Consider the following 16,385-nt stretch of genomic DNA (forward strand, 5'->3'; position numbering starts at 1 on the left):
ATTATTCCTTATATAGGGATATACAGTAAGATAAGTGATTTATCACATGATTACAGCCAGCGTGCCTCCCTCAGCATAGTGCTCCGACCAAAAAGACACATGTAACAGCACCCCTGTGACGGTGTGTTGTACCTGGTTTCCTCGGTCTGCTGGACCGGTTTAATGACTCAATGGCCTCTTCTTACTGGTGGGAGCCTATAGCAGAAGGATGAACTCCCCAAGTAATGCACACAATGGCCCTTGTTCTGATTGAGTCGGACGGCTTCGTGTTCGGTCGGACGGCCGAAGTATTGTGTTTGAACATATTCAGAGGCCTTTCTGCGCATGTGCGAATGCAGCGCACGTCTGAATACGGCGTGAATTCGGTACAGAAAATGATCTGTCGGAAAAATCTGAGCAGGGGGTGGAGAGGGGCGTGAAGGGCTCATTACCATATGCGTATGCCCTGTGTTTCATGGGCGTTCCCATGAAAATGCTGGGCGTGTGTATGGTAATCCGGCCATGACGCATGTGTGGGGGGGCGGACACCTGACATAGCCGGATGCCAGCTGCCCGCCCATATCCCTTCTTTCGCAAGGAGAAATGTCCGAGTGGTCTGGAGCACTCGGAGCTGTCTGACCGCTCGGTCCAGCATTCGATGGTCGTCGACCATTGGAGGATGGGGGAGGTTCCCACAGATGGGCTTCCATTGTAAATAACATGACAACTAATCATTGATGCTAATAATCACTGTACTAATATTCTATCTATACCATGCATGGTGAAGTGACTTTACTATAGCATTCGGCTTGTTCTGAATATGAACTGACCCGTTCCTTAATGTCCTCTAAGGAAAATGAAGAATTGGGCTTACACTGTGCACAGTTATTTATAATCCAATACACGGTCCTGTTATATAGGTTCTTTCAGTTGAATACTCTCTGGGCTGGGCCAATGCACCTGCTCCTGGCATGACTGGCACTGTCCCCAGTCGCACACTGCTCCCAAGGGACCTCTTCTCGGGTGCGTCTCCTATCTTCAGTTGGCTCCTCTATATGCGGCAGCCTCTCTCCTTCGCCTCCAGCTTCCCACAGCGCTCAACTCCTACCCTTGCCTTCGCACCATTCAGGAGCCAATCCATTTATTTTACAGCTTCCCGCTCTGCAGGGACACGACACACGTCCCCATACCTCCCAACATGACCCATTCTAGGAGGGACAAAATGCTCTGCTCCTGGACATCCTTGACAGTTGCAGTTGTAGAGGTGGAGAACTGTTGCCAATTCAAATAGGGGAGCTACACCTGCCAGTGAGTCCGGACTGTGCTGTTTAGGGTGGCAGTTGGTGGGGCTCTCCTATCTTAATTTTGGACTGTGCTGTAGCCCTGCTAGTCTGCAACTGCTACTGGCATGGATGTCCAGACACAGAACATCTTGTCCCTCCTGGAATGGGTCATGTTGGGAGGTATGCGTCCCTGGGTCCTTGTGTCCTCCACCATCTGCTCTATCACCTAGCAACAGGTAATGGGTATTAACCCTTCACCCTCCACCTAGCAGGGCTCTTCCAGACCACTTTGGCTGCAGTTATAGGGCCGGGCCCACACAGGGGTACCACAGAAGTGGGTACCACAAATTTCCCTGCTGGAATTATGCATGTCCCCACACATACTAAAAGGACTCCAAGTCCTGATGCAAAGTCTTTTGACTATCATATTCGACAGACTTCAAACACTTAACAGTAATAAAATGAAGCATGAACAAGTATATGTATTTCTACCTAAATAGCTAAAGTGTGATTACCGGGGCATCCATCCCGCCACCACAGGACTCCCATCCCTCTGTGGTACAGGATCTTCGAGGATGCACTTGGACTTTTAAATGCATGCGATCGGCAATGGGCACGTTTCGCCTTTTTATCTCATCTTATGGATCTCTGAATAGCCTGTTGTATCTTGAAGGCGAATTCTTCTTTTTATAGTTTATTTTCAGTGAAATGGGTCTCGGCCTTTTCAGCTGACTTTGGGGTTTCTTTAGTGACCTGTGATTCAGGCAGTGGCATAGCTGGCTCTGAGTGTTCGGCTTTCAATCACTCCGGCGTCGATGTCACAGTCATGTGGACCACAACTTCAGGGCATCTTTTCTGGTCGGTCACGCTGGCATCTGTCTGACTGAGGTTTGCTGCCCGGTAACCTGTGTCCTCCATTCTTGGGATGTACTCCCACTTTGGTTCAGAGGAAAGCTAAGGACTAGCTATCCCTTGCAGACTTTGCTGTACTGCCTCACTCCATACAACTGGTTTCTCCCAACAGTTTGCGTTGCTTTGGGACTTCTGTTTCTGGTGCGTGGGGCATCTGTTCAGGCCGAGGAGGATTGGTGTTAAGCCTTTTAATCTTGCTGTTTACTTCCATGGTTTGCTCTGTTTCCGCTGTGCCGGTAGTCTTGCCGGTAGTAAGGTGGAGCCTCTTTATAACGTGGACAGTGCCAATGTTGGCTTCACTCCGTGTCATGTCCATTGTCTTGCACCAGGATTCCTTTCGGAACGGTCACGTTGACAGCCTTGATGCCTTTATTCTCATTAACTAGCTCGAACTTTACAACTTTGCGACTTCCCAGACTCCGGAAACTCCGGAAAAATCCCAGACTCCTGTTTTCAGGATTGGCGTTTTGAATGGCAATATAGTGTACATATATACTTTGTCTGTTATCCGTGCATTCAATAAATCCATACCCACTAGGTGCACTGAACCACAGGGCATGACCTGAGATTATTCTTGGACTGGTCCGCACACTATCCATCGTATATATTACACCAGACACTCTCGTTGAAGCACACAAACACTACTAGTTGTTACCTCTAGGGCAAGACCACAGGAGTCTCGGAAGGAGCAGTCAGGCAGAGCCAAAGACAGACAGCTGGGGACTTGGCAAAGTCGGGGGCATGGCCTAATCACGGAGCTGTGACCACGCTCCTTTAAATAACCCTACCAGGCGGTGCTTCGTCTGGGAGCCGGGCAGTACATTGACCGGGAGGTTGAGGAGTGGTATTCCTGCTGCACAGTGTGCCCTCATTACCTCATGCCCTCATTTCCGGGTCCAAAGCAGCCATGCAATTTCTAAAGTGGTTGATTATTGCTGCCCAGCATTAGATTTACACATGCACCAGCAATTGGCCACCCTAATCATGGTGTTATCTCCATGGTTTTATCTTGCTAAGACGGGGAGGAGAACATCTGGGAATCATCTGTAGACTACTGCACTTTACTGCTGGGGTGCTCAGATCCACCTACAAAACAGAATTCGTAAAATAAATGTAAAATGTATGTGATGCTACAGTACATTGAATAATATACATGATATGTTCTATTTATTGTGTTATATTGACAGTGCTACACAATTATATTAGGTTCAGATTGATGCGTCCGGAAGATTTATTTTCTTTTGAAAACATTATTTTTAAGAACATGAATTGTTTTGTTTTTGTGATAGAAGCAAAAAATTGTTTAACACAAACCATGGCCGAACGCCAAGCCGTGTTGACATATTTTATGAATGTTATGGGATGCCAGATTGGAGGTGTACATCTGTGTGGGTTGGCTGGTCATCCCACTGCCGTCTGGGTATGTGTATGCTTAAATGAATTAGCTATTACAAAAACACTTGCATAAACAAGCCGCATGTCCCCGAATTTCTTTGCTTTAGAGGAAAGCAGCAGATTCTGGGTGGCAGGAGAAAAATAACAACATTTTATTCCAGAGCTAGGATGGTCATGCTTGTTTCTTTATGAGACACAAATCTGCTTCATTAAATTTGGTTTCCCAACATAATATTTCTGTTATGTTATGTCATTACTCTCCACTAAGGTCTCAGCACAAGGGGTAGGTTAAAATAATAATTTGCATGAAAACGTGATTAAAAACTAAATTGGTTCCAGGCAGCGTTGGTATCAAAACATAATAGAGTTTAAAACAGATTGTCAACTCTTTTTAATATTTTTATTGATTGGTTTGTACATGTCCTGCTGAAACTCTTATTAAATACATGACTTCATACTTGCCTACCGATTGGCTGCTCATGGAAGCAGCCAGGTCGCACAGCGGAGGTCATAGACAAAGGCTGGCTCCCCTTGACAGCGGGCAGAGGTAAGATTGAGATAGGTGTAATATGTATAAGGTAAGGGGGTTCTACTATGTGGCGCAACATGAATAAGGAACACTACATGTCATGTAATGTGAATCAATGGACACTACTGTGTGACATAATGTGAATAAGGGAGACTATCATGTGATGAAACAAGGTTGCACTACTGTGTGATGTAATAAGATATGGTACTATTGCGTGGCCATGCCCCTTTCCAGCAAGACCACACCCCTTTCTGGGGGCAGGTGCCTTTGGTCTGCACGGTCCCTATTTAAAATATTGTGATATTGCTGGCAGAGGGCACCAAAATGTCTCGCTATAGCTATAGACATTTATAGCAATGTATGAGAATTGCTATGGGTGAGGGGTGATGGGTGTTACTGGATGCTGCTATGATCTGTACTGCTGGGAAATTGGTGCTGTACTTGGAGAGGGGTGCTGGGTCAGAGTTGGAACTGGTGGCGGTGCTAGGTCCCGGGGGCACCATCCAAAATCTTCTAGGGCATCAAATTGGTAAGGTCTGGCACTGGGCATAAAGGAGGTGGTCCAAGGATATGGTGATGCTCACATTACTGTCAATTATAAAGAAAGGGGGCTATGAGTTTTATTTTAAAGTGCCTTTGCACTCAATATACTGTATACACACATCTCTCTCTATTTTTGTTTAATCAATCCAATCCCAGACCTGGAGTTCCCATTTACAAAATACAAATAGTCCAGCCGAATAACACGGCAATCACGTCAACAACATATTTGCTTTGACCAGGTGAGTGCATAAGACCAGGTGAGTGCCGTGTTATTCAGAGGGACTATACTATATGTAAAAAAATAAAATGTTAAAGCTTAAATGCCTTAATTGGCCACTGCTTACCAGGGCCTGGGTGCGTCTCCATGGAGGACTCAGGAGAAGGCAGGAGCAGTGGGTTGCTAAATTAAATTTAAACCGGAGACGCTTATTTCAGCATCCTCCAATCGCGACAGTGCGTGCGCCGTCCACCGGGTCAAACTTAGGAAAAAGCCCGGCTCAGACTCCGTAGGCCAAGCGGTTCCTGCTGCACGGGACCTGCTTGACCACTATGTCAATTACTGCTGCTAATGGTCAATTGTCAACTAATTGCTGTCAAATTACTGTTAATTTAATCCTAATGTATTACAACCAAATCCATGTCTATATGTTCCTAACAAAATTGTGAGATAAACACTGTGACTCAAGTTACATTAACAACCATGGCGCTACAAATCAATCACCCAATCTCCAGGATATCTTATCCAAAAAATTTTTCCACCTTGTTACCTGTGGCTAATAATTGAATCCCAAACTGTATGCACATTATACCAGGGTCACTGGTGGGATACATATATATATATATATATATATTTATTATTATTTTTTCTGCCCCAAATCATAGGGTTAACATCCATTATTAAAGGTGTTATTTAGCAGTTAACCTGAGCTGTTGGGTCGTGACACAACTCGCAACCAGTATACCACCATACCTCACTGGAGTGCCCAAACCTGTTTCGAACTTGGAAGCCAAGCAGTGAAGGGCCAGGGCAGTATCCAGGTGGGTGACCCCTGGAGAAGTCCAGGTGTGGTATTACATCTAGGTATCCCAGTCAACAGACTAACAGCACAGGAGCCGCCTACTGCTCGATTTCAAAATCCTTGCCAATATAGGCACTAATTTTTTCAATTTACGGGATAGAGCTACCCAGTAACGTGGGGTCACTGAACCCCTATCTGTTTAACAGTTGGGGACAACTAACTCATTTTTGCCACCCTTGGTCACTCTGGTTATTATACCTCTGATGACTACATGCAACAAATGATAAATTATATGTGTGGTAAACTTAAAAAATTGATATATGATTTAATATTTATTACTCAATAGTACCACACAACAAAAACAACCAGTACATTCAGAATAATGTTTATTATATCCATGCGTTATGCCATCCTATTTTAACAAGTCCACAATAAAAGCTATGTTTTAGAATAAATAAACATCACATTTTCTAAGAGTGCGCCCAAAAAGCGTTTGCTTTCCTTTGTTTTGCACCTTGCAAATACAAAACAAACCCACCCCCACTATGTGTGGTCTCAGCCTGCGCCATGTCCCAGAGGTGCTGCGACGGGGGAGGGATTTTGGGAGCCGCAGCTCATTGGGAAAAGAGCCGCGGATTGGCCACCCCTGCGCTAAAACACAATGTTAGAAAATAGTTGTCTCTCAATTAGGTGGATCTATATACAGTACCCATATATATTATTACACTATTAGTTTCAATGTAATATACCCCAGTGGTTTATATTTAATATATACATTAGATTCTTCCCAACTAATTTCTGGGGCATATAGTCAAAAATCTTCTAATACTTCTTGTTTTTAAAATGACGCAGTTGAGCGGTACCATATCGTGTTATAATAAACATATGCTGTTCGGTGATATTTATATTTGTACGGGTCATATGTAAATGTAGTGTACGGTGGCAAGAGGCCACGTACACATCAGTAAAACAAATTACATATAAACCTAGAAAAATATTCGATTTTTGGATCCCTTTTCACCATTATTTTAGTCCCCACTTTGGGGGGCTATAATAATCCCTTCTAGGATAAAATCGTTACCACACAGCAACTAAAGGCCCAGACACACTAGAAGATTATCTTTCCAATCTGGCTGGTTGGAATGAAAATCTGGACATTTTTGGGAGCAAATGACAACTGACCATTTGCTCCTAAACATGGAAAACAGACACCAATGGTCATTCAGGACAATTGGTTAAATCGATTTATTTTTCTTTATATCTAATTTATGCAGATAACTGCTTTTGTCCATTTTCCAGCTTTTGAGAGCAAATAGTTGATTGTAATTTGTTCCGCAAAAACTCCAGATATTCATTCCAACCAGCCAGATTGGAAATATAATCTGCTAGTGTGTATGGGGTTTAAGAGCCCCTGTTTAGCTGGAAAATCAAACATGTAAGAGTCTACACCTGGGGCCTGATTCTGGTTCACTTGTAAAAGCAAATTCTCTTTCTAATGGACAAAACTATATCACCCCCTTAAATTCAACGGACCCCATTATTTAGAGAACAACCATGTTATATGTATATATATATGTGTGTGTGTGTGTGTCACTATATAGGTATTTTATTTTATATACATTTATACCAGGGTGAGTGAAAAATTATCCACAGTCCAGTTATAATATAACTGCGCGCTGCTCCTTGTGATTTGTAAGAAAGAGGAGCAGCGCGCAGCGATTTGTGGTTTGAGGGTGTGTCTGGTGCCAATATTTATTGAAGACTTTGTACACAGTATGGATAAATAGTTTTGTCATGAAAAAGTGTGTATTAATGGAGGCAGATGTACAAAGAAGGTCTCACAAGTGTAAGCCATGAAAAAGGAGCCGGACGCCCATCCACAACTGATGTGAACATTGAACGAGCACATGAACTGATTCTGTTGGAAACATGAGACAGTGGATTATGTTGCAAATCATTTGCAGATCAACCATGTTTCACTTCTGATGTAGCTTGTTGACAGACAGACAAAGGGGGGTATTCAAACGCAGTCGTGCTCCCGCAGCCATCTCCCGACGGGGGAGATGGCTGCGGGGCCCTATTCAATGCTGTCTTCCCCGACAGCATTGAACAGGGTTTCACCGCAGAACGAGCCCGACAGCATAAGCTGTCGGGCTCGTTCTGCCGAGAAAAGCCGGAAATAGGCGAGCTCCTAGCCGGAGCTCGTCTATTTCCGTCATCAACTCGCGGCCACGCCCCCTTCTCGCCGCTCGGCGGCCGGGACATTGAATCCCGACCGCCGAGCTCCAGTCGAGCCAAGCGAGAACGGGACAGGGGCACGGCTGTCGAGCTTGCTCGACAGCCGTTCCCCTGACATTGAATACCCCCCAAAGTGTCTTGAAAAGCAGGGGGATTGTAAAAAAAAATATATGTGTCTTTTCTGAAAGTTTATTTAAATTATGTCTACATTCGAAGCGCGGATAATTTTTTGACTTACCCTACATATATCTCCCGCTCCCCGCCAACCAACCAACTGTGGACATCATACACCCCCCCCCCCCCCCCATCCCTGGAAACCCCTCACCTGATTGGATTGCAGAGCGTGGGTGACCAGTCCTTTTTGCTGCAGCTGAGATGAGCTTAGACGTGCTGGAAGGAGTAACAGATTTCCTCCTACAGTATGTGATACAACCAAGCCCGGTGACGGACTCCTTGCCTTAGGCATAGGCAAACTAGGCAATTGCCTAGGGCTGGGGTAGCCAACCCTAGTCCTCGAGAGCTACCAACAGTGCATGTTTTGCAGCTCTCCTCACAGAATCACAAGTGAGCTAATTAGCTTCATCTGTGGATCTTTTAAAATGTGTCAGTGATTAATGAGTGCAGCTGTGCAGCAGCTAGGTTGTCTGGAAATTGTGAACTGTTGGTAGCTCTCGAGGGCTAGGGTTGGCTACCACTGGCCTAGGGCATTTGGAATGCATAGGGGCATCAGCAGCTTCTGCTGATTAAAATGAGATGCAGCATGTCTATATTCTGTGTGTGAGTGAGGCTGTATCTGCATATGAAATAGTGTATTCATGGAAATCACTGTAACATAGCATTCCGTATGCAGGTACAGCCACAGTCGCACAGAATATAGGCATGCCACACATCACTCCAATCATTGGAAGCTTCTTGTGTGTGCTGGTCATAACAATGCAAATAAGACGAATTTTCAGCAAAAAATGCACCCAACGTTAGCAGAACTGGCCAGGAGCTGCATGGCCTATTGAGTCAAGATGTATGAGGAAACATCTGTATCCAAACAGAGGTCACAGTGTTAGCGGCTGTGCGAGTGCTGTCTGTGGGTGGGTTGGTTGTGCAATAGTGTTCGGCATATGTGTAAGGGGCATTATTTGTGTCATGTATAAATGCATTAATAATGTGCGACATATGTGTAACAGGCCTTATTTGTGTCATGTGTATAAGGGCATTAATAATGTGCAACATATGTGTAATGGACATTATGTGTGTCATGTGTATAAGGGCATTAATAATGTGCAACATATGTGTAAGGGGCATTATGTGTGTCATTATGTGTATGAAGGGCATTAATAAAGGTTGGCATAATGTGTAAGGGGCATTATGGTTATAAGGATATTAATAATGTGTGTCATGTGTAAGGGGCATTACTGTGTGGTATTATCAGGGGTGCCAAGAGAAAGGGGTAGGGGGTACAAATTACCCAGGCCAAAGTCTGATGGAAGGGCCCAGTGGGGGCCCCGGGCCCCCTCCCCTTAAGTGACAGCAGCAACTGCAGCTCTTCTCCTCTGCCCAGCACACACTGCTTTGTTCTGGGTTGCAGTGTGGCCATGGAGGTCTGTAAATACAATATTTTCTCAGGATTTTTTTCTAAGGGTATAATGTGAATAATGTGAGGAGTAATGCATATAAGGTAAAGTGGTACTACTGTGTGATGTAACGTGAATAAGGGACACCATCGCATGATATAATGTGAATAAAGTTGCACTACTGTGTGGCATAATTTGAATTGGGGGTAATATTGTGTGGCCATGCCCCTTCCCAGCAAGAACACACCCCTGTTTGGGCTGCGCACCGAATGTGTGCACTGTTTCTATTTAACCCCTTCCCGACATTTGACGTATATATACGTCATGGCCGGGATGTACTTCCCGACACATGACGTATATATACGTCATGACTTTAAACTGTCACCGCGTCTAGGGACGCGGTGACAGAGGGACGATGTCTGCTGTCCCTGACAGCAGACATGTCCCAGCATGCCCAGGGGGGCGGCGATGCCTCCCCCCCGTCGGCGATCGCTGCGATTGGCTGTTCAATGTGAACAACCAATCGCAGCGTTTTCCTGTGTTACCGGCGAATGAGACGCGAATCTGACGCTCGGTAACACAGGGATCAATCACCGCCGGGTGTGAGGGGGCGTGAGGGGGTCACCGGTGATGACCACACCTCACCCCACCTGCCCCCAAGGCTGTGATTGGTCCGTCGGACCGACGGACCAATCACAGCCATGGCGCGTGATTTAAACTAACGGTGACTGCCCTGCAGACGCAATTCGGGTCTGGAATTGCGTGCAGAGCGGTCACCGACCAATCTGTCATGATATACATACCTGATCCTTGCCTGATACTTACCTGATCACCACTGGTAGCGTGCTGCCAGCAGCTGGATGCTTCCTGGATCTTGTCACTTCCTGTGTGCTGCTGCTGCAGTGTCATAGAGTGACAGATAGTGACAGATAGTGAGAGATAGTGAGAGATAGTGAGAGATAGTGACAGAGAGTGCTATATTTTGTGTCTGCTGCCCCCCCCCCTTTTGTGCTGATCAGTATATCTGTGCTGATCAGCAACTTTTTGGGGGTGCAGGGTTTTTTTTTTTATATATATACCTGTCAGTTGCACCAAAGGTTGTGCTGCCTGTGCAACTGACTGCTGCCCCCCCTTTTGTGCTGATCAGTATAAATTAACTGATCAGCAACTTTTTGGGGGTGCACCCACCATTCATTCCACCAGAATCTGAGCTGCAAAATCCAAAAATCACTCCTTCCCTTCTGAGTCCTGCCATGCACCCAACTGGTATTTTTTGGTCACATATGAGGCATTGCCATACTCGGGAGAAATTGGGGCACAGATTTTGGGGTGCTTTTTCTCCTTCATACCTTGTGAAAATGAAAATTTTTGAGCCAGAACTGCATTTTTGTGTAAAAAATGTAATTTTTCATTTGCACAGCCCAGTTGTATCAAAATTGGTGAAACCCCTGGGGGTTTGAAATGTACACTATACCCCTAGTTGAATTCCCTGAGGGGTGTAGTTTGCTAAATGGGGTCACTTGTGGGGGGGTTCCACTGTATTGGTGCTTCGGGGGTCTTGCTAATGCGACATAGCACCCACCAACATTCCACCAGAATCTGAGCTGCAAAATCCAAAAATCACTCCTTCCCTTCTGAGTCCTGCCATGCACCCAAATGGTATTTTTTGGTCACATGTGAGGCATTGCCGTACTCGGGAGAAATTGGGGCACAGATTTTGGGGTGCTTTGTCTCCTTCATTCCTTGTGAAAATGAAAAATTTGGAGCCAGAACTGCATTTTTGTGTAAAAAAAATAATTTTTCATTTTCACTGCCCAGTTGTACCACAATTGGTGAAACCCCTGGGGGTTTGAAATGTACACTATACCCCTAGATGAATTCCCTGATGGGTGTAGTTTGCAAAATGGGGTCACTTGTGGGGGGGTTCCTAACTTTTAGCATCTTATGGTGCCTAGAAACCTACATGGTGCCTAAAAAATAATCTCATAAAAAGGAGGCTCCAAAATCAAGTAGGTGCTCCTTCTATTATGAAGCCTATGGTTTGGTCAACGTGCACACTAGGGCCACATATAGGATATTTATGAAAACAAAAGAATTGGGGGAATCAATTTTTAGTCACATTTCTCTAGTAAAATCTACTGTGTTCCTTAGAAAAATGTATTAAAATTGCAAATCTGCAAAAAAAATGAAATTTTGAAATTTCACCTACACTTTGTTTTAATTCCTGTGAAACACCTAAAGGGTTAACAAACTTCCAAAATGCTGTTTTGAATACTGTGAGGGGTGCAGTTTTTGAAATGGCATCATTTATGGGGGTGTCTCACATAAAAGTCCCTCAAAGTCACATCAGAACTGAACTGGTCCCTAAAAAAATCAGTGTTTGAAATTTTCTTGAAAATTTGAGAATTTGCTATTCATATTTTAAGCCTCCTAGTGTCCAAAAAAATTAAAAGGAGGCTGAAATAATGATGGAAACATAAAGTAGACATATGGTCTATGTTAGTTATTAACTATTTGAGTGGTATGATTATTTGTCTCACAAGCAGAAAAGGTACTCTTTACCTAGCACGGTGCCCATCGCGACCATCGCGACCATCGCATGCACTAAAAAATGGGTGCGATGCGATGCCCGCGATGGCCGCGATTTCCCATAGGGACCAATGTTAAAAATCAGATTGGTAGCGATTTTAGTGTTAAAAGTCAGATTGGTCGCGATTTTTACATAGGAATCAATGTTAAATGGGCCACAGAGCCCTAATAGTCCCCCTGAAGTGTGAAATGGCCCCCACAATTTTTAACGCCACCCCACGATCAACGTGAACCCGAAGCGTGGCGAGCGCAGCGAGCCCGCGAGGGGCGGCGGTACGCGTCCTCCGACCTTTTCATACCCCCACTATCCACGTCGGCGTGGAGTTGAGAATAGAATAGTGTGGCGAGCGCAGCGAGCCACCGAGCCCGAAGCGTGGCGAGCGCAGCGAGCCCCGCGAGGGGACGCGGATACCTTCACAGGTAAACGCGTCCCCTCGCGGGCTTCACAGGTGTCCGCGTCGCCACGGACACCTGTGAAGCCCGTGAGGGGACGCGTATAACTGTGAAGGTATCCGCGTCCCCTCGCGGGGCTCGCTGCGCTCGCCACGCTTCGGGCTCGGTGGCTCGCTGCGCTCGCCACACTATTCTATTCTCAACTCCACGCCGACGTGGATAGTGGGGGTATGAAAAGGTCGGAGGACGCGTACCGCCGCCCCTCGCGGGCTCGCTGCGCTCGCCACGCTTCGGGTTCACGTTGATCGTGGGGTGGCGTTAAAAATTGTGGGGGCCATTTCACACTTCAGGGGGACTATTAGGGCTCTGTGGCCCATTTAACATTGTTTCCTATGTAAAAATCGCGGGCATTGAGCCAATTAACGCTAAAATCGCGACCAATCTGTCTTTTAACATTGATCCCTATGGGAAAATCGCGGGCATCGCGGGCATCGCGTCGCACCCGTTTTTTATTTACCCGCGATGCCCGCGATGCCCGCGATTTTTTACCCCCGACGCCCGCGATTGTAATCGCGGGCGCCGTGCTAGGTAAAGAGTACCGCAGAAAATTTAACATTTTGAAAATTGCTAAATTTTCCATTTTTTTACGACATTTTGGTATTTTTCACAAAAAAACACAGACTGTATCGACCAAAATTTACCACTAACTTGAAGTACAATGTGTCACGAGAAAACAATCTCAAAATCACTGGGATAAGTAAAAGCAAAAAAAAGTTATCCCCACTTAAGTGATACCTGTCAGATTTGAAAAAAAGGGCTCTGTCAGGAAGGCAAAAACAGGCTGCGGCGGGAAGGGGTTAAAATATTGCGGGTGGGAGCACCAAAATGATGACTGCTATGATGAGGGTTGATGGTGCTGGGAAAGGGGAGTAGGGTCAGAGGCGGAACTAGTGGCGGTGCTAGGGGGCACCAGCCAAAATCTTGCCTAGGGCGTCATTTAGGCTAGGGCCGGCTCTGTAATATCACATATGACTTTGCCAGGCAAGTGGTTAAGTGGTGCCCAAATAAGAAAAGTCTCATTGTGAGTTATAGGATAAGACACATTATCTATTTATAATTGCTGTGCATACATAGCTAATGCTGTGGGTTATTAGAACACCTTTCTGTAGTATAGTCTAAAGACTGAAGTTAATCCATAACATTACAGTATACACAACAAAAGAAAGAGTTGCACTCACAGCAGAAGTAATTAGTCATTATGTACAGTAGATTTTTTTGCATTTTTAATAAGAAACTATTGCTTTTGTTATTGTGCCTTTTCCTCGATTTGTTCTCATTTTAGGGTCGGCCCATAATGGATACTAATACAGTAGATTAGGTTTTTAGAGCAATGTGTACTAGAACTCTGTAAGCTGCTTTAATTCTAATTACCTCTGAGTTAATTGGTTAATTACACGTTAATTAGAGAAATCTAAAAATCTGTTCTGTTGGTAGCCTAAAGGGCTAATCTTAAAGCAGACTGATGTAATACCATTTATTTATGTTAATTTTCAATTACGTTTAGTGCAAGCAAAGGTATTTAGCCCTGTTTTTTAACTTGCCTTTAATTTGCCACTGGGACGCATCAGTTCTATCTCTGCGGCCTACAGGCAGTGAGGGGTTAACAAACAAACGTACCTTACGGAATAGACAAGCTGCCTCTCACTAATACAGTCTATAATTGAAATAAAACAGTATTGTTCAATATTTTTGGAAAATACCGTATAATCAAAATACTTATTTTTTTAAATAATGTCTATTTATTATCAAGTATATTTAATAAGATAAATTGGAAATTTGACCAGTTTCTAATAAACATTAGTGTTCATTCTAGCACCTGCTATCTTTGAAAACCCATGCAGTTCCTGTTCCCTGCCTGGGGTGTCGCTGTCTGCTGTGGTGTTTCTAGCACAGGTCTGGTTTGCATATCAGTGCTGATATACAGACCACACAGTGCTAGAAGCACTACAGCAGACAGCGACACCCCAGGCATGGAAGAGGAACTGCATGGTTTCTAAAAGATAGCGGGTGCTAGAATCAACAATAAATATTTGTGAAAGTAATTGCTATTTCCTACAGATTTTGAGTTGCGCCTGATTTTGTAATTGATAAATATTAAAATTTTTGATAATAGAAAAATTGGGAAATGGAATTTTTTTATTTTTTAATAGACGTGGATTTATTTTAATTGTCTTCTTAGCATTAGTATTTTTTATTAGAGTGCAGTACCTGCTTTTTAAATGGGTGCTACAACTGTTGTCCAAACAAAGAACCTTATTCAGGTCCGTTCGCTCAGACCCCTTCGTTCGCAAGAGGTCCGATGGTGTGCGCCTGCACATGCGCAGAAGGCAAACAATCCAACATTGCGGGTGGTGGGCAGGGGGCATGGGGCAGCCGGCTGGGTACTCACCCATGCAAACACACAGCGTTTCATGGGCGTTCCCACGGAAATCGCCAGGTGACGTAACATCACCGGATTTCCACCCAAATGTGCATGCATATATAAGTGACCTGAGAGTCACTTTATATATGAGTGCACGAACCACATCTTCTAGGAGGTTCCCCCTGGCCTGCGAATGGATGTTTATGTAAAGCATCCATTCACATGCCTTGCGCGCAAACCCGCGTTGCGAGGAGGAGCCGGCAGCTCTACATTCGCAGGGCGGTTTCTGGTGGACTCACCAGGCTGCGAATCAAACAGAATAACCCCCAAAGAATTTAGCCAGTGGCAAACTCTATACACTCTTCTCTATGGAACTGGTAACGTTGTCAGAATTTATTATAAACCTTTCCATTTAATACATTTTTAACTGAAATTTAGCAGCAATATTCTCATTTTAGTCAGGATAGCTGTGCATTATATGCATTTTATCCCCAAGCAGTGGAACAGCCCATTTAAAGTGTTTTTTAACCCTTTGAGTGGCAAGTGAATTTGTCAAAATAGGTATGAGAATTGGCAAGCAAACATATTTACTCATCATAACGACCTGTCATGTTTGCCTCATATACAGTAGGAAATATAATCTTTTTTAGAACAACATTTTTATTTGAATGTATATAAAAAATGTCAGCGACGTTTTTAGCGGCTATTTTGCACATCAAAGGGTTAATATATATACCAGACATCTCCGCCATATACAGTCAATAGGTTATGGGTGATTGTCCATTTAATGGTAAATATATAGTGTCAGCAATGGCGCTCAAAGTACTCAAGTGGATGATCCTGGATAATTTCCAGTGTTATGTGTAGAAATTAATTCTGAATCCTCCACCATTTCCAGCACAGGAGCAGATTTTCACAAGCTCCGAGTGCCAACCACCCTCCAAGGTAAACTGGACACCATATCTGGACCAGCCTACTACCGTTGAGGAGGTCACCAACTGCGCAGGACTGTGGCCCAAGAGTGGACGGTAAATCAAAACCTCTTCCCATCTTTTGGGATCTTCTTAAAGGGCTTAATAGGAACGGACAGACCCCACAAGTACTTTATTCTATACCAATATACCAGGAATAATGGGACTTAAAGTCTAGTGCACTAGCACATTTTTAGTGTTTTACCAATCAATTTCAGGATACAGTTTATTATTACCACTGCTTTTTTTTTTTATTGATTTTTAATTTATGTGAACACTGTACATGTAATAAATTGTGTTTTATATTGTGAAACCAGTCCAATTGGCTTTAGTATTCTAATATTAGCGCTGCTATCTGTTTTTCTTGTTTTATGTGTAGGAAGCTGCTGAGTATGGGGTTTGTCCATAAAAACCCTGTAGGTAATGCAGTAATGAGGAATACTAAGCGCTCCCCTTAGCGGTGTGGTGAAGTATGTTATGAGGTCAGTGGCGTAACGAAAACTTTTGCCCCCCCCCCCCGCCGGGACAATTTCGCCGCCCCCCT

The 16,385-nt window shown here is 44.4% G+C and overlaps 1 pseudogene; it reads left to right on the plus strand.

Annotated features, from left to right (window-relative positions):
• The first annotated feature begins 5,597 nt into the window (after positions 1-5,597).
• On the plus strand, positions 5,598-5,716 carry LOC146005995 (5S ribosomal RNA; annotated as a pseudogene).
• Positions 5,717-16,385: the final 10,669 nt, after the last annotated feature.

Source organism: Crinia signifera, chromosome 5 (genome assembly GCF_055691185.1).
Source record: "Crinia signifera chromosome 5, ASM5569118v1, whole genome shotgun sequence".
NCBI lineage: Eukaryota > Metazoa > Chordata > Amphibia > Anura > Myobatrachidae > Crinia > Crinia signifera.